The sequence below is a fragment of the Chiloscyllium punctatum genome, chromosome 5 (assembly GCF_047496795.1).
Source record: "Chiloscyllium punctatum isolate Juve2018m chromosome 5, sChiPun1.3, whole genome shotgun sequence".
NCBI lineage: Eukaryota > Metazoa > Chordata > Chondrichthyes > Orectolobiformes > Hemiscylliidae > Chiloscyllium > Chiloscyllium punctatum.
Genome location: NC_092743.1, coordinates 25,682,960 through 25,706,753, shown reverse-complemented (window position 1 = coordinate 25,706,753; position 23,794 = coordinate 25,682,960).

Genomic DNA, 23,794 nt, shown 5'->3' with positions numbered 1-23,794 from the left:
CACAGTAGAATGCCTGTATCCAGGATTCAGTTTCTGCAGTTTACTGCAGCTCAAAAATATTGCATGGAACATTCCAGAAATAATTCCAGGGGGCTGCCGGGGAGGTAAATTTCCCATTTAAATGATAGGTTTCGCTATTATCCATGACTTCGGACATCGCGGTAGGGCTTGGAATGCATCACCAGCAGAAAAGGGAGGACACTTGTACCCAAATCTATTGTTGTCAGCTTTCTCAACTGAACATCTACAACCTTCTGTGGAAGAATGTTTCAAAATTTCTCAACCAGGTAAGTGGAAAAAAAAGTCACCTAATCTCTGTCCTAAATGGCTGAACCTCATCATCAAATGCTGATCCAACATTTCAAATTATCCAGACAGAGGAAATGGCTACCCAGTATCAAACTGGGCAAGTGCCCACAGAATGTTATACTCTTCAATAAGTTCACCTCTCATTATTTTAAACTACAGAGAATCTAAGCACATATTGTCAGCTTTTATCAGGCCATATGAGATAATTGAAGAGACTTGAATATATTTTTCTCTAATTTACCAAGCAACAATCCTATTGATACGGGTATCATAGTAGTTTTAACTTTCAGGTTTAGGAAGCTGGGTAGGACATTCTAGGTCAGAAAGTGTGAGTTCATAATTGATAATGAAGGAAGGAAAACGCAGGGTGGAGGAGTCTCCATATTCCTTTGTCATATGCAAAAATTCGATCTGCTCCTCTTCCTAATCCAAAAGGAAAACCGTTTTAAAATAAAAGCATATCCATTTCCTACCAATGTTTGGCCTGCTGCTTCTTAACAAGCATAGTGTTGATAAGGCCTTCACTATGTGTCAACTTTACTAAATAATATTAAACTGGTGTCAGAGTCGAGAGTAAGATTAGGGTCAATTAAAGATAGTAGTGGAAAGTTGTGTGTGTGAGGAAATAGGAGAAGCGCTTCATGAATACTTTTTGTCAGTATTCACACTGGAAAAAGGCAATGTTAGTGAGAATACAGAATTACAGGTTACAAGATTAGATGGGATTGAGGTTAACAAAGAGGAGGCTTTAGTAATTTTGGAAGATCTGAGAAAGATAAGACTCCTGGGCCGGATGGAATTTATCCTCAGATTCTCTGGGAAGCCAGGGAGTAGATTGCAGAGCATTTGGCTTCGATCTTTATGTTATCATTGTCGACAGGAGTAGTCCCAGAAGAATAGAGGATAGCAAATGCTGTTCCCTTGTTGAAGAAGGGGAGTTGGGACAACCCTTGTAATTATAGGCCAGTAAACCTTACTTTGGTTATGGATAAGGTGTTGGAAAAGATTGTAAGAGATAGGCTTTATAATCACCTGGAAAGGAATCATTTCATTATGGATAGTCAACATGGTTTTGTGAAGGGTAGGTCATGCCTCACTAATCTTACTGAGTTCTTTGAGAAGATGACAAAACAGGTGTATGAAGGTGAAGTGGTTTATGTGGTACATATGGGCATCAGTAAGGAGTTTGATAAGGTTCCACATGTTAGGCTCTTGCACAAAATATGGTGTTTCGGGATTGAAAGTGATTTAGCCATTTGGATCAGAAGTTGGCAAGCTGAAAGAAGACAGAGGGTGGTGGTTAATGGGAAATATTCATCCTGCAGCTCAGTTACCAGTGGTGTGCCTCAAGGATCTATTTTGAGGCCACTGCTATTTGTTATTTTTATAAATGATCTGATGTGGGAATTGAAGGATGGGTTAGTGAGGTGGGCAGAGTTGTGGATAGTGCTGAAGAATGTTGTGGGTTACAGAGGGACATAGATAAGATGCAGAGCTAGAGTGAGAAGTGGCAAAAGGAGTTTAATGCGGAAAAGTGTGAGGTAGTTCACTTCAGAAAAAGTAACAGGAATGCAGAGTATGGGGCTAATGGTAAAATTCTTGGCAGTGTAAATAAACAGAGAGATCTCAGTGTCCAGCTGCATAAATCCCTAAAAGTTGCCACCCAATTTGATAGGGTTATTCAGAAAGCAAATGGTGTGTTGGCATTTATTGTTGGGGGAATTGAATTTCTGAGCCACGAAGACACTGGTAAGGCTGCACCTGAAGTATTGCATGCAGTTCTGGTCACCACATTATAGGAAGAATGTGGAAGCTTTGGAAAGGGTTCAGAGGAGATTTACGAGGATGTTGCCTGGTATGGAATGAAAGTCTAAGGAGGAAGGCTGAGGTAACTGAGGCTGTTTTGTTGGAGAGAAGGAGGTCGAGAGGTGGCTTAATTGAGGCATATAAGATAATCAGAGGGTTAAATATGGTGGGGATGAAGATCCTTTTTCCTTGGACGGTAAAGGGACATATCTTTAAATTGAGGGGTGATAGATTTAGGACAGATATTGGGGTATTTTCTTCACTCAGAGTAGTAGGGGCGTGTAACGGCCTGCCTGCAACAGTAGTAGACTAACTGACATTAAGGATATTTAAATGGGCATTGGACATAATATGGATAATAATGGAATGGTGTAGGTTAGATGGGCATCAAATTACTTTTGCAGGTTGGTGCAACATCAAGGGCCGAAGGGCCTGTACTGCACTGTAAAGTTCTATGTTCTATAAATCAACAGATTTATAACCTTTCCTTTTGCAACACATTAAAAACTCAAGCTCAATATGCTTTATTATTAACCACTATTCGGTATAATGTGCTAATTTAAGTTTAATAATTATTTTGTAATTTATGTGCTATGAAGAGGGAGACATTGTTTTAATCTCATTTTTATTGTGAGCTTGATGTCAAGAAACCAGGAGGTCTATTTGTTTGCATGTATTTTTACAACCCTTGAAGTGAAATGATAGTTTAATGTGTTAATGTGTATATAAGTGTGTATGTGTTTGCACATGTGTGCGTGTGTATGTGTGTGTAGCGTATGGGCAGGAAAGTTAGAATATCTATTTTAAACTCTTAATTCTGCAAGGCTGTGAAAAATTAAGTTTTAAAAATATATATGTTTCCTCTGAAGTTAAGAGAATACTGAGTTTAGTTTGCAATTTATTTCAGAAGTCACAAGCAGAGGTATTAGCTGAATAAAGTGTGTCTTCCAAAAGTGTTGAAATATCTGGAAGAAAACCAATTAAAACTGTGCAGATGAATGTCTGAATTTGTGAGCAACAAACTCATGAATTTAGCAACTCACACAGTTCAGATCAGTTTCAACCGTGTGTCCAACTAGACCCTATTGCCATGGAATTCCCTCTGGACCCAGGGAGCCTAGTTTCAGAATTAAGGGGTGTCAATCTGAGTTTGAGATGAGGAAGACTTGCTTCTCACAGAGGGTTATAAGTGTTTGGATCTCCTTCCCACAGAGATATGTGGAGGCAGAGTCCTTGTCTATATTTATGGCTGAGTTAGATTCTTGATCAGTAAGAGAATGAAGACTATGGTGAAAATAAAGGAAAGTGGACATTAGGATTTTGGACTAAGATGTTAAGAAACAGAATAAAATAAAGGATAGCGATTTATACAGCATGTGGAAGAAGTTGGTGGTTGATTGGGTCCCAGTATTCCACTAATAACTGGCTGCCACTCAGAAGATCCATTTATTGCATATGATTCCAGTGCAGTGTTTGGTCAATGGTAAGCCCCAGGATATTGATAGTGAGGAATTCAGTGATGGTAACAGCATTTAATATCACAGGATGGTGGTTAGATTGTGTTTTATTATCCAGGCTTTGTTGCATTTGGATATGGGCTGCTCCAGAATCTGAGGAGTCGCAAATGGTGTTGAACATGGTAAGCACCCTCTCTTCAGATGTTATGATGGAGGGAAAGTCATTGATGAAGCAGCTGGAGATGGTTAGGCTGAAGACACGACCCTGAGGAACTCCTGCAGAGATGTACTGGAGCTGTGAAGACTGACTTTCAACAACCATAACCATCTTTTGATATGCCAGGTATGACTCCAATTGCTGGAGAGTTTGTCCCCTCGTTCCCATTCCTGCCAGTTTTGCTAGGGCTCCTTGATGCCAGACTTGGTCGAATGCAGCCTTGATGTCAAGGGCTGTCACTCTCATTTCACCTCTGGAATTCAGCTCTTTTGTCCATGCTTGAACCAAGGCTGTAATGAAGTAAGGAGCTGAGTGGCCTTGGTTGAACCTAAACTGAGCAAAGTTAAGCAGGTGCTGCTTTAAAGCACTGTTGATGACACCTTCAATCATTTTACTGATGATCAAAAGTAGACTGATGGGATGGTAGTTGACTGGGTTGGACTTGTCCTGCTTTTTATGTACAGGACATACCTGGCAGTTTTCCACATTGTCAGAGAGATACCAATCTCTGCTGGAACAGTTTGGCTGGGGGAGCGGCAGTGGCTCCAGGAATGCCCTCTTGCACTGCCCATTGAACCAGGGTTAAGTCCCTGGCTTGATGGTAATGGGTAAGTGGGGGATATGCTAGGCCATGCGGTTACAGGGCCCACAGCTACTCATGGATGCAGTCTTGAGTTGCTAGATCTGAGATCTGTGCCATTTAACATGGTGTTAATGCCATACAATATGATGGAGAGTATTCTCAATGTGAAGGCAGACTTGGTCTCCACAAGGACTGTGCAGTATTCACTCTTACCTATGTTGTCATTGACAGATGCATCTGCAGCTGGCAGATTGGTAACGATCAGATTTTTCCTCTTGTTGGTTCCCTCACCACCTGCCCCTGACCCAGTCTAGCAACTATATCCTTTAGAACTCGACCAGCTTGATCTGTGGTATTGTTGCTGAGCCACTCTTGATGGTGGACCTTGAAATCCATCCTCCAGAGTGTATTTTCTGCCTTTGCCATCCACAGTGCTTCATCCCAGTGGTGTTCAACATGGAGGAATTCTAATTCATCAGCTGAGGGAGGACAGTACGTGGCAATCAGTAGGAGATTTTCTTGCCTATGTTTAATCTAAAGCCACGAGATTTCATGGGATCTGGGGTCTATGTTGAGGTCACATCCCTCTCGACTGTATGCCACTGTGCCACCATCTTTGCTTAGTTGGTCATGCCAGTGGAACAGGGTGTATTCAGAGATGGTGACGGTGGTGTCTGGGACATTCTAAGGTATGATTCTGTCAGGATGACTATGTCAGGCTGTTGCTTGGCTAGGCCATGAAACACCTCTCCCAATTTTGGCACTAGCTCCCAGATGTTAGCAAGGAGGATCTTGCAGGATCGACAGGGCTATTTCTGCCTTTGTCTTTATGCAATAATGTAAAGCCTAAAATTATGTTGATCAATTGATTGATAGGGAAAACAAACTCATATCGCAAAGGTTCGAAAAAGACAACTGTGTCATGCATTTGGGAGGCCAGCTAAGACACAACCTCAACCAGATCCAGAACAGTGAGGTACCTGACTGGATTAACTGCACACAGCTGGCACAACTACCAGATTTAAAAGGACACTGTGGCAACATTTCAAGTTGAGTATCAGTGGGAGCTTGAAGTCTAACGTTGAAAGGTGCTGCTGAGCTGAAAGCCAGACTATTAGTACTCATGCACTAACAGCCTCAGAGAAAGAAAATATCACAAAGTTTTTGCCAGCCCAACAGAAAGACTGCTACCCCTCTAAATATATTTGCACAAGAGAAAATTCTTTAATAGCGGAAAAAGATCATCTTTAAGTGAAATATTCAGAATTCGATGGTCACTGTGAAATCAATGAGTGATGAGATTTGAAAAAGAAGCTCGAGAGACAGAGAACAGAAATCATTGTTTAAAGTTGGAAAAGATTATCTTAGGAAAGCAAGCAACCATTAACATGAAACAAAGAATTGTGGATGCTGGGCACTCATTCATGACAGGCTCGGCAACAAAATTCATATGGTCTTTTTAAAAAATGAATCGGAAATCTTTGAGAAAAATATATAGACTTTACCATCATCATCTGGTCAGTCCAGTCACTTGGCTAGGCTTAAAACTGAATGTCCATATTCTGAATGCCCAGCTGTTGTTTCTGGACTTCGGAAGCCCAAAATGTTATGCAGGAACGTTTTATTGATCCTGATCCAGACATGTGTTTTGTTCTTAATGATAGTCTATCAAGAAGTAATAGTGCACTATCTGAGATGTTCTTATCTGCAGAGGAGCAGCTTCTTGCTAAAACAAGTGTGTAACTGATACCTAAAGGATGAGGAATACCTACCCTAGGATTAGGTTGAAAATCACACAACACCATTGAGCATAGAAAAGTATAGCACAGAACAGGCTCTTTGGCCCACAATGTTGTGCCAAGGTTTAATCCAAATGTAAAATATAGAAATTTAACCTACGCAGCCCTCAACTCACTGCTATCCATGTTCATGTCATCAGTTTGTAGTCCAAAAGGTTTATTTGAAAGTACAAGCTTTTGAAGTGCTATTCCTTCATCAGGTAGCTAGTTTGTACTTCCAAATAAATCTGTTGAACTATAACCTGCTGCTGTGTGATTTTTAACTTTGTCCACCCCAGTCCAACACCACACCTCCACATCATCCCCTAGGATTAATAGAGGGGTTCCTCATTCACTCATATCCAGAAGTGTCTTCAGAATTTTGCATGTTTTTCTTTTTTGCTTTCCAAGGTTTAACTCTGAGTGTGCTAAAAAAGGTGGCTATGTGGGGAAGAATTTCCATTTGTTGGTTTCCACTTCATGGGATTGTGAATGATTGAGTACTGTTGATTTGCTCTTCAATCTATTTCACTACTTTATTCAGGATTTGGAGATGCCGGTGTTGGACTGGGGTGTACAAAGTTAAAAATCACACAACACCAGGTTATAGTCCAATAGGTTTAATTGGAAGCACACTAGCTTTTGGAGCAACGCTCTTTCATCAGGTGATAGTGGAGGGCTCATTCCTAACACAGAATTTATAACAAAAATTTACAGTGTGATGTAACTGAAATTATACATTGAAAAATTGATTGTCTGTTAAGCCTTTCATCTGTTAGTATACAGTGATAGTTTCACTTCTTTCATGTGTAAATCACAAAACCTTTTTTTAAAGTTGCATTCTCGGGTTAGCTGTTAACAATGGTGATAGCTAGACAATATGTTGAAGGTGTAATCCCCCTGTGTTCTCTGTCTATGACCAGATGTTTAGATTGATTCTAATCTAAAAAGTGAGATAACAGAGTTTTACATAAAATTCATGCAGTTTTTGAGCTCAGAGTTCTACATGAATGTATGCAGTTTTTGAGCAAAGTGCAATGTAACTCTGCAAGTACAAATTCACCCCACAAAATGTATGTGTGTGTCTGTGTGTGTGTCTGTGTGTGTGTAGTGCAATGGTGATCACCTGTAATGTGACATGAACCCAAGGTCCCGGTTGAGGCCCTCCCTATTGGAACCGAACCTAGCTATCAGCCTCTGCTCGGCCACTTTCCTCTGCTGCCTGCCCTGAAGTCCACCTTGGAGGATGGTCACCCGATGGTCCGAGGCCAAATGTCCTGGACCATTGAAGTGTTCTCCAACTAGGAGGGAACCCTCCGGTCTGTTGATTGTTGTGCGATGCCCATTCTTCCGTTGTCATAGCCTTTGCTCGGTTTCCCCAATGTACCATGCCTCAGGGCATCCTTGCCTGCAACATATAAGATAGACAACGTTGGCTGAGTCACATGAGTACCTGCCATGTATAAGGTGGGAGGTGTTCCCACGCGTAATTGTGGTATCTATGTCCACAATCTGACATGTCTTGCAGCGTCCACCATGACATGGTTGTATGAAGTTGTCCTGAGAGCCAGGCAGTCTGCTATGAACAATGATCTGTTTGAGGTTTGGCAGTTGTTTAAAGGCAAGTAGTGGAGGTGTGGGGAAGGTCTTGGTGAGGTGCTCATCCTCATTGATAACGTGTTTCAGGTCACGAAGAACATGGCGTAATTTTCAGCAAGGAATCGTAATGACCTCCTCAGGAGACAGACACGTGCTACAACTGACAGGGTACCCTTCGTTGTTCAGTATTTCCCAGGGGCTGAAAAATTCCCAGGGGCTGCATAAATTCATGTAGAACTCTGAGCTCAAAAACTGCATGAATTTATGTAAAAATCTGTTATCTCACTTTTTAGATTAGAATCAATCTAAACATCAGCTCATAGACAGAGAACACAGGGGGCTTACACCTTCAACATATTATCTAGCTATCACCATTGTTAACAGCTAACCCGAGAATGCAACTTTAAGAAAAAGTGAAAGAAGTGAAACTATCAATGTATTCTAACAGATGAAAGGCTTAACAGACAATCAATATTTCAATGTATAATTTCAGTTACTTCACACTGTAAATTTTTGCTATAAATTCTGTGTTACGATCGAGTCCTCCATTATCACCTGATGAAGGAGCGTCGCTCCAAAAGCTCGTGTGCTTCCAATTAAACCTGTTGGACTATAACCTAGTGTTGTGTGATTTTTAACTTTGTACTTTATTCAGGTTAGTGCAAGCATCACAGCCCAGGATTCAGCTGTTGTGAGAAACTACTTGTCACTAAAACGTCTGAAGGAAAAAAGAAAGAACATACATTCCACACATTTGACAAAAGGACTGTGAATAACTTTGGAGATAAATGTCTCAGGTGAAAGAGACTTTCAGAAAGAGTGAGGGCAGCAAGGGATAGGTGAGAGCTGTAAAGAATTCATGAGATTGAGATTGTAGGAAAAGCACAGATGGAGCAAAATTGGAATGAAAGAGACATACATGATGAGAGAGCTTGTTGTTAAATTGGGCAGAATTTCAGTGACCCTGGACCCTTTCTCACCCTTTCCCCATAAATACTGGAGCCTTTAGGGTGGTATATTGGCTCAGGGGTTAGAACAGCTACCTCACAGTGCCAGGGACCCAGGTTCAATTCCAGCTTCAGGTGGTCTGTATGGAGTTTGCACACTCACCATGTCTGCATGATTCAGAGATGCTGGTGTTGGACTGGGGTGTACAAAGTTAAAAATCACATAACACCCCAGGTTATAGTCCAACAGGTTTAATTGGAAGCACATTAGCTTTCGGAGCGACGCTCCTTCATCAGGTGCTTCCAATTAAACCTGTTGGATTATAACCTGGTGTTGTGTGATTTTTAACCATGTCTGCATGGATTTCCTCCCACAATCCAAAGATGTGCAGGTTAGGTGAATTGGCCACGCTAAAATGCCCATAACGATCAGGGAAGTGTAAGCTTTGTGCATTAGTCAGGGGGAAGTGTAGGGGGGTAGGTTATTCTTTGGAGGGTTGGTGTGGACTTACTGAGCCAAAGGGCCTGTTATCATACTGTAAGGATCCTATTCTACTCTCTTTGCCTACATTGCACCAATTAAAATAACGTCTGCAGAATACTGGCTATGATTTTAATTCTATTTAAACGAAAAGATGTTGAGTGAATTAAAAGTTCGGCCAGTGACTATTACTCTGCTGTAATCGTAACATCTTGCATGTCATGTTACATTAAAATATCAGACATTACGTTAGGGCTTTCATTTCCATTGAAAGGTTTTGTCAAAGATTTTGCATATGCCTATCTTTAAGGTAGTTTTCAGAACTGAAACGACTGCCTCCTAATCAAACACACTTTATAGAATACTGTAAGAAACAGCGTGTGTTTGTTTTAACCTGGACTGTTTGTTCACACATCACACACGATCATTTGTCATGGTCCTACTTCCTCAGGTGACAGCATAATGTGCAGCACAAAATGTTCTTACCTCACTATGTTTCCATAAACTGTGGGCAATTAAAAAAAAAAAGGACAAAATATGGACGGTATTGGTTTTTGCTTGAGGTGATGAAGAGGTTGGCAGAATCGATGTCTTGAAGTGCTTTAACTAGATATTCAAATTTGCTTGAACACATCCTCAAGAGAAGATCTAGCCAATGTGTTTTACAAGCTGCCAACCAAGCTGTTCCTGCAGTCTCCCCACCTCAGTTTAATTTGCAAGGATGCTTTTGACAAAAGCCATTTTTCACTGCGGCAAAATCCAATTAGTGCGATAGCAAGCTCATTTTCTCAAGCTGGTGAACAGACCACTGCATTGCTCGACGAAATGCAACTGCTCAAATCTAACCTGCCCTTCCTCAGGGTAGTTTTCTTCATTTGAGCACTGTTTTGTTCAAAGAAAGCTTTGAGATCTCCGGCATTCACATTTTAAACTTTACCTTCAAGGTTAATGATATTTTAAGCCTTGTAAGCAAATGAAGGCAAGGCCCAATAAATGTTTAAATGAACCTATTAGATATAATTGGCAACAAATGATTCATGGAAAAAAGTCAACTTGAAATAATGGGGCAATTTTAATTTAAACTGCCCCTTACAAAACTGTTAATGCTGGGCATGGGTTTTGCACATTGACCAGTTTTTATTCCTCTTTTTCAATTACAAGAGCAAAAACGGTCAGGGAGAAAGTTTGTGATCAGAGGAGAAAGCGTTTGTGATCAGGGGAAGGGCATGAAACAGTTATCAGGAGAAGGGGGAGAGACGCTGTGACTGTGAGAAAAGAAAGGAGACAGAGTATGATTGGGAGGAGGAAAGAAAGAGCCTGTGATTGAGAGGAGGGAGAGAGACCATACTCAGGAGAAGGCAGAGTGGATGTGATTGGGAGGAGGGTTACATTTATGAGGCATGGACTGGAATGTATTTTGCCAAGTTAAAGATTTCACTGTGAACTCCAATGGGACCCATCCTATTGAGCTGCCTCGAAGAACAACACCTCATTTTCCATTTGGGGACCCTGCAGCCATGAGGACACAACATTGAGTTTGATAATTTTACAGTCTAATTCTATCCTTTCATGTTTTTTATTCACCCCACATCGGTCCTGCTGTGACATTGATTGCTTTTAGCACAGTCACTAACTCTCACGTACTCCTAGGCTTATTATCACATTCTATTGGGCGGCACAGTGGCCCAGTGGTTAGCACTGTCGCCTCACAGCACCAGGGACCCAGATTTGATTCCCACCTCAGGCAACTGTCTGTGTGGAGTTTGCACGTTATCCATGTGTCTGCGTGGGTTTCTTCTGGGTGCTCTGCTTTCCTTCCACAATCCAAAGTTGAGGTGAATTGGCCATGTGAAATTTCAGATGAGGTGATCTGGCCATGTTAAATTGCCCAATCGCGTTAGGTGCATTAGTCAGGGGTAAACGTAGGGATCTGGGTTGGTTACTGTTCGGAGGGTCGGTATGGGCTTTTGGGTCAATGGGCCTGTTTCCATACTGTAGGGAATCTAATCTAATCTAATCTAATCTAATCTAATCTAATCCAATCCATTTGTATTCAGTACAGTTCACCATTTCCTTTTCACCTATTAAATTTTATTATCACTTATTCAGTTTTTGTCTGTCCTGGCCTGTATCTATAATACAATTGGAGAGTCATACAGTCAGACAGTGCCGGAAACAAACCCTTTGGTCCAACTTGTCCATGCCAACGAAATATTCTAAACTAATCAAGTCCTGTTTGCCAGCACTTGGCCCATATCTCTCTAAACCCTTCCTATTCATCTACCCATCCAGATGCATTTTAAATGTTGTAGTTGTACCAGCCTCCACCACTTCCTCTGGCAGCTCGTTTCATACATTCACCACCTTCTGTGTGAAATGGTTGACCCTTAGGTCCCTTTTAAATCTTTCTCCTCTGACTCTATACCCCTCTCAATTTTAGAAACCTCTAAATGGTCACTCTTTCAAGCTTCTATGTTCCAGGGAAAAAAAGGTCCCACTGCAGACCTTGAGTGGGCTCATGGTATGGACTTGGGTTGGGCTCAGTGCACGGATCTCGAGCCGGCCCATTGCCGAGGAGAGTGAGCACAGCATAGATGCTGATCAAGCCCAGTGCAGAGGAGAGTGGGCCCAGCTGGGACCTCAAGTGAATTCTTACTTCCTTTTCCAGGTTGAGCACAAGGCCTGGCTTTGGAATTGGTGGATGCTACTTCGGTGGAAACGATGTTGATGAGGTAGGCCCAGCATTGAAAGATGGTGCCCGAGGATCGGTGTCTTTGACATTGGTTAGGTCTGGTGTAATCGGCAGTGAGACAGTGGAGGTGGTGGCACAGGCATCATTGATAGAGATAAGCCGGCTCGGGACTAATGGACTCTTTTTAAGTTATATCCTTTTTTTGGCTTATTCTTAAAATATTCAAAATGGTGCCAAATTGTTGTGACAAATGAAAGCTTTGCACTGCATTTTATTAGATTCTTAACGTACACATGACAATCAAATCATTTATTCATTCATAATACCTTTATATTCAAGATTAAGAACAAATAGTAAAGAATAATATAATAGAGATGTACAGCACGGAAACAGACCCTTCATTCCAACTCGTCCATGCTGACCAAACATCCTAACCTAATCTAGCCCCACTTGCCAGCAAACTGCCTATATCCCTCCAAACCCTTCTATTCATATACCCATCCAGATAACTTTTAAATGTTTAATTTTGCAATTGTACCAGCCATCACTTCCTCTGGCAGTTCATTCCATACACGTACCACCTTCTGTGTGAAAACGTTGCCCCTTTAGGTCTCTTTTATATCTTTCCCCTCTCACACTAAACCTATAGTTCTGGACATCCCACCCCAAGGAAAAGACCTTGTCTATTTATCCTATCCAAGCCTCTCATGATTTTATAAACCTCTGTAGGGTCACCCCTCAGCCTCCGATGTTCCAGGCAAAACAGCCCTAGCCTATTCAATGTCTCCCAATAGCTCAAATACTCCAACCTTGGCAACATCCTTCTAAGTCTTTTTTGAACCCTTTCAAGTTTCACAACATCTTTCCGATAGGAAGGAGACCAGAATGGCATGCAATATTCCAAAAGTGGCCTCACCTATGTCCTGTACAGCTGCAACATGACCTCCCACTCCTGTACTCAATACTCTGACCAATAAAGGATAGCATACCTAATGCCTTCTTCACTATCCTATCTACCTGCGACTCCACTTTCAAGGAGCTATGAACTTGCACTCCAAGGTCTCTTTGTTCAGCAACACTCCCTAGGACATTACCATTAAGTGGAAAACAAGTTCTACCTTAAACTGATCTTTAAGATCCCCTTTTGCCAGTACCAGACTCACTAAATGGCTCAAAAGTCCTTTCAAAAATCTCAATTGCACAGAGAGGTGCTCTTGATCTGCCCGATTGTCTTAGTTTGTTTTGCTGCTGGTGAAAGGGTTTAAGATACTGTCCTTGCCAGCTAAAGATAGCTAAAATTGTGTTGGGGTATAACATCCTTCATCAAGCCCCAACTGCTACATTTTATCAAAGTGTTCAACTGGCCTGGGCATGGGCTAAATCCACTGCTTGGAACAGCAAAACATGTTTCAGAATTCAAAGGCATTATGTACCTGTTAGAATGAAGGGTAAAGTTGGTAAGAGTAGAATAGGGAACACTGAATGAATAAAGATATTGATGTTCTGGTCAAGAATAAAAAAAAGAGTAATATCTTATACATAGACAAGTCAAATCAAATGAATTGAAGAGTAAAAGGGTATGGGGGCATTCTTAAGAGGAAAATCAGGAAGGCAAAAAGAGGATATGAGGTAGCCGTGGCAGATTAGGTTAAGGATAATTGAAAGAGCTTCTACAAATACATTAACAGCAATAGAGCAACTAGGGAAGGAATAGGCCCCCTTAAAGATCAACGAGGTTGTCTATTTGTTAAGCCCCAGGAGATGGGAGAAATACTAAATGAATATTTCACATCAGTTTTTACCGTGGAGAAAGAAACAGAGGAGAACTCAGGGAAATAAATGTTGATGCTTTGAAAACAGTTCACATTACAGAAGAGGAAGTGCTGGAGCTCTTAGAAAACATTAAGGTAGTTAAATCTCTGGGACCTGACCAAGTGTATCCCAGACATGATAAAAAGTTAGGGAAGAAATTGCAGGGTGTCTATCAGAAATATTTGCATCATCTATAGCCACGGGTGAAGTGCTGGGAACTGGAGAGTGGTTAATATTGTGTCTTTGTTTAAGAAAGGCTGTAAGGAGAAGGTTGGAAACTATTGATCTGTCAGTCTGACATAAGTGGTGGAGGTAATTCTGAAAGATAGGATCGACGTGCATTTGGAGAGGCAAGGACTGATAGTCAGCATGGCTTTGTGTAAGGGAAATAATGTCTCGCAAACTTGATTGAGCTTCTTGAGAAAGTTAACAAAAAGATTGAGGAGGGAAGAATGGTAGACATTGTTTATATGGACTTTAATAAAGCCTTTGACAAGGTTCTGCCCAATAGACTAATTAGCAAAGTTTGGATTACATGGGATTGAGGAAGTGCTTGCCAAATGGATAAAAAAAAGGCTTAGCAGCAGGAGATACAGAGCAGTGGTTGAGGGTTGATTTTTGGACTGGAGGCCTGTGACCAGTGATGTTCCACAGGGATAGGTTCACTTTTGTTTGTCATTTATATAAATGATTTGGATGAAAATTTAGGAGACATTTTTAGCAACTTTGCATTTGACACAAAAATTGGTGGTGTAGTTGAACAGTGAAGAAAGTGATCTAAGATTACAAAGAGAACTTGACCAATTGGATGAATGATAGAGGAGTGGCAGATGGAGTTTCATTTCAAAAAATGCAATGTATTACATTTTTGGTAAAAGAAACAAGGGTGGGATTTACACAATTCATGTTAGGGCTCTGGGTAATGGTGTAGAACAGAGACATCTAGGGGCTTAGATATATATTTCTTTGAAATTTGTGTCACATGTAGTTTGAGGGTATTTAGCATGCTTGACTTCATTGCTCAGAACTTTGAGTGTAGGAGTTGGGACATCATGATGAGGTTGTACAGGACATCAGTGAAGCCACTTTGGAGGACTCTGGTCACCCTGCGATGGGAAAGATGCTATTAAGTTGGAGAGGGTTCAGAAAAGACCTACCAGGTTGTTGCCCGGACTGGAGGGTTTGAGTTATGTAAGAATAGGTCAGATAGGCTAGAACATTTTCATTGGAAAACAGAAGGTTGAGGGGAGACCTTATAAATGACTTTAAAATCTTGAATGACATAGATAATATGAATAGCAAGACTCTTTTTCCTAGGATGGGGGAGTTCAAAAATAGGGAGCATAATTTTCAGCTGAGAGGAGAAAGATTTAAGAAGAACATGAGTGGCTACATTTTTACACAGAGTGTAGTTCGTATGTGGGATGAACTGCCAAAGGATGTGGGTACAGTTGTAACATTTAAAAGATATTTGGATAAGTACATGAAAAGGTTTGGAGTGATATGGGCCAAATGCGGGCAAATGGGAATAGTTTGGTTTGGGAACATAGTCAGCCTGGACTAGTTGGACCAAAGGATCGGTTTCCATCTTGTATGACTGTCCAAATTTATTATCAGGCTGTGATGATTTTAGCCCATCCTATTCCTAACAAACATTGATACATTCTTGACAAGCCTGCCTTCTTCATATTTAATTTCAATGTCCACTCTAGTCTTTTTGTTACTGATTCCTTTACTCTGAAAACATAATTTTAAATCATCGCTACTGGTCAGTAGCAACCACATTGCATCCATCAAGCCAGCCATTGAAGGGGTGAGACTTGTTTTACTCTATTGAGATGTACAAATGATGGAAAAGGGTGCTCCGTTCCTATTTGAGAACCTACCCACAACTCTTTATGTGATATAATGATGGCATCATCAGTGTTGGTTCCTATTTTTGTACAGGGTTGGAAAAGTTCATTAATTTTTCCTCCAATTTCCATCCATCCCTCACCCTCACCTGGTTCATGTCTGACTGTCTCTTCCTTTCCTTGACTTCACTGTTTCAATTCTGGGGACAGGCAGTCCACCAGCAACCATTGTAAATACATTGTCTCCTACAGTTACCTCAACTACTCTTCCTGAAATTCAAATTCCTGCAAGAATCCACTCCTTTCTCCCAGTTCCTCCAACTCCGTAATGTCTGAGATGATGCCACCTTTCATCTGTCTACCTCTGATATGACCTTTTTCCTTAACTGAGAATCCTCCCCACCCCTCCTCATTGTGGTTGACAGGGGCCTCAACAGTACCTGACCCGTCTTCCACATTTCTACTCTGACCCTTTCATGTCCATCCCAGAACAATTGTAGCATTTCCTGCCTAAGCCTCCAAGAACTCAAGGTGCAGCAGTGTTTGACTCGTGCTTCAATCAATCTAGTCTCTTATGTTTGCTGCTCAGATTGTGGTCATCTTTACATTGATGAGACCAAACATAGACTTTGCAGAACATGTCCGATCTGTCCTTAGAAATGAACCCACTGATCTTGCAACTACTTGCCTTTTTCATAAACCAACTTGCTCCAAAGTCATCATTTCTATCCTTGGCCGGCTAGTGTTCCAATGAAGCTCAGCACAAGCTGCCAGAACAAGAAATCTCCTTTGGAACTTTACAACTTCACAGATGCAATGTTGAATTCTATAGTTTCTGAGTATGATCTGTGGATGCCCGTATGATTTCAAAATAAACCTATTGGACCTGGTGTCATGTGATTTCTGACCTTGCTTTGTCTCTCAGCATGACCTTGTTTTATCTCTCATTGTCTCCTTTTCAAACCTAACATTTACAGCCGTTTTATATATCTGTCTATATTTTACCACTATTATTATTGGCTTTGTCTTCGTCTCTGAGCACCCACGCACTCCATTCCACTTCTTTCAGCTCTTGTTCACAGCATTTAAAAAAACCCCACCCATTTCCACTTCATTTAAGTTCCAAAGAAGCATCTTAGTGGACATGAAGTATTAACTCTATTTCTCTCTTCACAGATACCACCAGACCTGTTATGGTTTTCCAGCACTTTTGTTTCTTATTTCATATGTCCAGAAGTAGTTTTGCATTGATCCACAGATTCTTGTAGCTGCATCCCCACTACTGTATCCATAAGCATCAGAAATTTACCTTTCATTTTATGTATGAATAAAGCACACTTAAATAAAAATATGCTCAATCAGTAATGCTGTCCCCTTAAGTCATTGCTGCTGCCCTTTAGGAACCACAATAGGTTGGTCTACTCTCTCCAAGTCTGTGATCTGCCATCAATTAAGTTGCTCAAAGAAGGAATTTGTACTGAATATCTAATCTGCATCAATTCTCGGAGATTAACAGTGGGCAGATTTGTGCTAAATGATCAGCTGAGTTATTTACTCATGTCTTTTTGTTCCTTCTTGGGACGTGGGCATTACTGGCAAGGCCAACATCCATTGCCGATCCCTACTTGCCGTAATGAAGGTGGTGTCAAGCCACCTTCTTGAAACACTGTCATCCGTATGGAATAATCCCACCCGCAGCACTGTTCACGAGGCAGTTTCAGGATTTTGACCCATTCATGTAACAATAATATAGTTCCAAGTCAGGATGGTGTGCAATTTAGAAGGGAACTTGGCAGTAGTGGTGTTCCCATGCATCTGTTGCCTTTGAGTGACAAATGCAAGATATAATAACTTTATAGTATGTCAATGTGCATCACTATTTGGTACACTGTTTAGTCATAATGTGAAAGAAAGGAGTCTTTTCATATACTTCATGTAACTAAAGTCTGTGTAGTCTCTTGTCTGGAGTTCTTGTGAACAAGTGAATCCCAAAGTAATTAATGAACACTTTATTCTCTCATGCAGAAAATCTTAGCTAACATATTGACAAAGAAAACTTAAACTGACAGAGTTTAAATGATTCCAGGACTGACTGACACACCAGACAATCTCTCCAATGATAATAGCCATCCTCCCACATTGTGTATGCTGAGTAAATTCATGACAGCAGTGAGTGGTTATGTAGTAGTTTAGACAATCGAAAATGAAGGTGAGAAGCTCACTTAGCCAGGAATAAGAATTGCATGATCATCTTGGCTCATCCATCAGCTGAAGGGCTCAACACTTCAGAAAAGGTCAAACCTCCCCGGAGAGAAGGCTAATCCTTTGCTGATGGATGTAACTTGTTTAGCCTTTTGTTTTGAAAAGAGTGTAATGCCATGGCTGATCTGGCACCACAGTTCTATTTATAGCCAGCTTATTTATACCACAAAAAGGAGACATTCAGTAGTTATTTCACATCACTGCACAATACCCAATATTGAGTGAGCAAATGCTTTCGAATTGACAGATGATTACTGTTGGGAAGGAAATATTTGTGAATATGCAATTAGTAGAGGATGAAGAAAACAATGCACTGAAAAGCTATTCAGAAACTATACAATGGACCATTTTAGTTACTAGACTGTTTCTGAAGCCAGTAGAAAATTTGGTCTTTAAAATCCAGTTCAGAAAGCCAGTTGTTGTTTAAATCTGTCATGCTCTGAAGGCTCTGTATAATAAGTACTGGAGGCTGACTGTTGTTTTCCCGTACTATAAACAGTGATATGCTTCAGGAATACCATGCTTTGCATATCAATTAAAGTGTACAATGCCCCTGTAATTAGGTCAATTGGTTGGTTTTGTTTATCAAGTCAATGATGCCATCAATTTGCAATTATCCTTTAATGACCCACAAATTGCTAGTAGGATAAAAAGCAAAATGCTGTAGATACTGAAAATCTGCAAGAAAAGGGTAAAGAAAAATACTGGAAATATCCAGCAGGTCTAGAGACATTTTTTTTTGTTAAGCAAAGGGATATGGGCTAAAAGCAGGTAGACAGAGTTAGGCCATAGATGAGCAATGATCTTAATGAACAGCAGGTCAGGCTTGAGGGGCCAAACAGCCTACTCCTATTCCTCTGTTTCTATATTCCGAAACTCGACCACAGAAAATCCAGTGCTACCTTTAACCACTATACCAGAAAGGCGGAATATAACTTCATCAAATGTTACTGTTCGTAATAGCCAACCAGGAGTATGTCTGAAAAAGCAAGCATGGGGATACCCGCATCAGAATTGGGTAATGATCCCCTTTCCTGTAAAGGTAAAGTCGCTACACTCCCAGGGTACCATAGGGCTGCTCTCTTGAGAGACAGATGACTGGTTAGTTTAAACTTCCTATTACACCTTCTGGGAGATGCAGGTGGGAAACTGAAAAACAGTTAAGGAATATACAAAATTAAGAGCATTTAATGGTGATCAGTCGAAATCAATAATGTGTCACATCAATAATGTGATCACATTTTTGTAAAGAGGATTAAACAGTAGGAATAGCTCTGTTAGAATCTTACAAGACAGATTCCAGTAGTTAAAGGACTACTGCTGTTTATTCACTACAGTCAAAAATGCAGGTAATGCTATCTGTGTTATCTCAGCACTCATCACAAAAAGAGACATTAATACTTGAACAACACAATGAGTCCTTCTAAATGTTCACACGTAACATAGTAACCATTTTGCTTTACTTCTAAGACTGGTTGTTCAACACCATTTTTTTTCCTGAACTCCAAAACAAAACTCAGAGACTCAATCAGACGGAGCTGCGTTGAATAAGGATACCAAGAGCCATAACCTGCAGAGCAGTTAACATCAAACAAGAAAGCCTTCACACCCTCCCAGAACATGTTCTGCTTAACCTGATGTGTGGAAGAAATTGTCAACTATTCAACTACAGAAGCCATCAATGTACGAACAAAGATAGACTCTCTTCCAGTTGTATTTTTTCATTCTTTTTGTTTTTATTCTTAAACCATTCAAAATGGCGCCCAATAGTGGTGACAGTTGATGTTTTATACTGTATTTTACTGTATTATTCACTGTAAAACATGATTTGGAGATGCCGGTGTTGGACTGGGGTGTACAAAGTTAAAAATCACAACACCAGGTGATAGTTCAACAGGTTTAATTGGAAGCACACTAGCTTTCGGAGCAACACTCCTTCATCAGGTGATAATGGAGGGCTCACTCCTAACACAGAAATTATAGCAAAAATTTACAGTGGGATGTAACTGAAATTATACATTGAAAAATTGATTGTCTGTTAAGCCTTTCATCTGTTAGAATAGTGATAGTTTCACTTCTTTCATGTGTAAATCACACAAAACTTCAGGACAGGCAGCAGAGAAAAGTGGCCGAGCAGAGGCTGATAGCTAAGTTCGGTACCCATAGGGAGGGCCTCAACCGGGACCTTGGGTTCATGTCACATTACAGGTGACCACCATTGCACTATACACACACACACACACACACAGATGCTCCTATCCACACAATTACACAGACACACATACATACAGATGCGCACACAGACACCCACACACACCCTTACAGACATACACACTCCCACACCCGCACATGCATCCCCTCACAAATTTAAGACACTCTGCACTCACTGCACACACACATACACTTTCTCACACTCACAACTCCCAACCCAGACAGAGACACACACAGACCCACATGCACACATATATTTTGTGAGGTGAGTTTGTACTTGCAGGGTTACATTGTACCTTGCTCAAAAACTGCATGCATTCATGTAAAATTCCGTTATCTCACTTTTTAGATTAGAGTCAATCCAAACATCATGGCATAGACAGAGAACACAGACCCACTCTGTACTACATCCGCAGGAGCATTCATACTCTCAACAAACAGTATTTCAATTCCATCTCAAACATCAAAAACTGTAATTACAACAAACTTTTATCCACCCACCTCCATAACCAGCACTCCTCAAACATTCCAGAAGATTCCCCTGGCCTCGGAATCTATTCCGCCATTAGCCATGCAGCTGCCACCCCCACGCTAATTGATAATGTCACTTCCGCCCCCATCATGGCCACTTCCACCCCTCACAATTCCTCATGTATCACACGTGACATCACTTCCGCCCTTCACATCATCGCTGATGTCACATGCTCTGTGACTTCCGTCACCCCGACTGCCGTGGTCACCACCACTTCCGCCCCCACCAACGCCACTCACCTGCATTCTGCTGACATGACCCCTACAGACCCCACTGTCACTATCCCCACCCCCCCCAGAACCCCGAGGGGAACACTACCCCTGCTCATGATTCCACCCCCATTCCCCCCACCATTGCACCCACTCCAGTTACAGGTTCCGCCCCCACTCCCAGCTCCACACCCACACCAGATCCCAGGTCCCAGTCCTACCGAGTTTTCACCATCTCCCCCAGACCTCCCACTCACTGAGGACAAACGATCAGTCCTCAGCAAAGGACTCACCTTCATCGCTATCCGTCCATGCACCAATGAATTTAATACACGCCGTGATGTCGAACAATTCTTCCGTCGCCTCTGCCTCCAAGCTTACTTTCACAATCAGGACTCCCGCCCACCTTCCGAGGACCCCTTTGCCCACCTCCAACACACTGCATCCACCTGGACACCCCGCGCAAGCCTATTACCTGCCCTCGACCTCTTCATTTCCAACTGCCGCCGGGACATTAACCGCCTCAACCTGTCTACCTCCATCCCCCACTCCAATCTCTCACCCTCACAACGCGCAGCCCTCCAATCCCTCTGCTCCAATCCCAACCCCACCATCAAGCCAGCGGATAAAGGGGGCGCAGTGGTAGTCTGGCGCACTGACCTCTACACCACTGAAGCCAAACGTCAACTCGAGGACACCTCTTCCTACTGCCCCTTTGACTATGACCCCACCCCCCATCACCAAACCATCATCTCCCAGACCATACAGAACCTCATCACCTCAGGAGATCTCCCACCCACAGCTTCCAACCTCATAGTCCGGGAACCCCGCACTGCCCAGTTCTACCTCCTTCCCAAGATCCACAAGTCTGACCACCCTGGCCGACCCATTGTCTCAGCATGCTCCTGCCCCACTGAACTCATCTCTACCTACCTCGACACTGTCCTATCCCCCCAGTCCAGGAACTCCCCACATATTTTCGAGACACCACCCACGCCCTCCACCTCCTCCAAGACTTCCATTTCCCCGGCACCCAACACCTCATCTTCACCATGGATATCCAATCCCTCTACACCTCCATCCGCCATGACCAGGGCCTCCAAGCCCTCCGTTTTTTCCTCTCCAGACGTCCCCAACAGTACCCTTCCACCGGCACTCTCATTCGTTTGGCCGAACTGGTCCTCACCCTTAACAATTTCTCCTTTGAATCCTCCCACTTCCTCCAGACCAAAGGGGTAGCCATGGGCACATGTATGGGCCCCAGCTATGCCTGTCTCTTTGATGGCTACGTAAAGCAGTTGATCTTCCGTAATTACATCGGCACCACTCCCCACCTCTTCCTCCACTACATTGATGACTGCATTGGCGCCACCTCGTGCTCCCGTGAGGTGGTGAAGCAATTCATCAACTTCACGAACACATTCCACCTTGATCTTAAATTTACCTGGACCATCTCTGACACCTCCCTCCTCTTCCTGGACCTCTCCATCTCCATTAATGACGACCGACTTGACACTGACATTTTTTACAAACCCACCAACTCCCACAGCTACCTGGATTACACCTCTTCCCACCCTATCTCTTGCAAAAATGCCAGCCCGTATTCCCAATTCCTCCGCCTCCGCCGGATTTGTTCCCAGGAAGATCAGTTCCACCACAGAACACACCAGATGGCCTCCTTCTTTAGAGACTGCAATTTCCCTTCCCATGTGGTTAAAGATGCCCTCCAACGCATCTCATCTACATCCCGCATCTCCGCCCTCAGACCCCACCCCTCCAACCGTAACAAGGACAGAACGCCCCTGGTGCTCACCTTCCACCCTACCAACCTTCGCACAAACCAAATCATCCACCGACATTTCCTCCACCTCCAAAAAGATCCCACCACCAGGGATATATTTCCCTCCCACCCCTTTCTGCCTTCCGCAAAGACCGTTCCCTCCGTGACTACCTGGTCAGGTCCACGCCTCCCGACAACCCACCCTCCCATTTGGGCACTTTCCCCTGCCACCGCAGGAACTGTAAAACCTGCGCCCACATCTCCTCCCTCACCTCTACCAAGGCCCTAAAGGAGACTTCCACATCCATCAAAGTTTTACTTGCACATCCACTAATATCATTTGTTGTATCCGTTGCTCCCAATGCGGTCTCCTCTCCATTGGGGAGACTGGGCGCCTCTTGTCAGAGCGCTTTAGGGAACATCTTCGGGACACCCGCACCAATCAACCACACCCCCCCCGTGGCCCAACATTTCAACTCCCCCTCCCACTCTGCCGAGGACATGGAGGTCCTGGGCCTCCTTCACCGCCGCTCCCTCACCACCAGACGCCTGGAGGAAGAAAGCCTCATCTTCCACCTCGGAACACTTCAAAACCCCAGGGCATCAATGTGGACTTCAACAGTTTCCTCATTTCCCCTTCACCCACCTCACCCTAGTTCTAAACTTCCAGCTCAGCACTGTCCCCATGACTTGTCCGGACTTGTCCTACCTGGCTATCTCCTCTTCCACCTATCCCACTCCACCCTCTCCTCCCTGACCTATCACTTTCAACCCCTCCCCCACTCACCCATTGTACTCTATGCTACTTTCTCCCCACCCCCACCCTCCTCTAGCTTATCTCTCCACGCTTCAGGCTCACTGCCTTTATTCCTGATGAAGGGCTTTTGCCCGAAACGTCAATTTCGAAGCTCCTTGGATGCTGCCTGAACTGCTGTGCTCTTCCAGCACCACTAATCCAGAACCTTCAACATATTGTCTAGCTATCACCATTGTTAACAGCTAACCCGAGAATGCTACTTTTTAAAAAAAGGTTTTGTGATTTACACATGAAAAGAAGTGAAATTATCACTGTATTCTAACAGATGAAAGGCTTGACAGACAATCGATTTTTCAATGTATAATTTCAGTTACATCACACTGTAAAATTTTGCTATAAAGTCTGTGTTAGGATTGAGCCCTCCACTATCACCTGATGAAGGAGCGCCACTCTGAAAGCTAGTGTGCTTCCAATTAAACCTGTTGGACTATAACCTGGTGTTGTGTGAT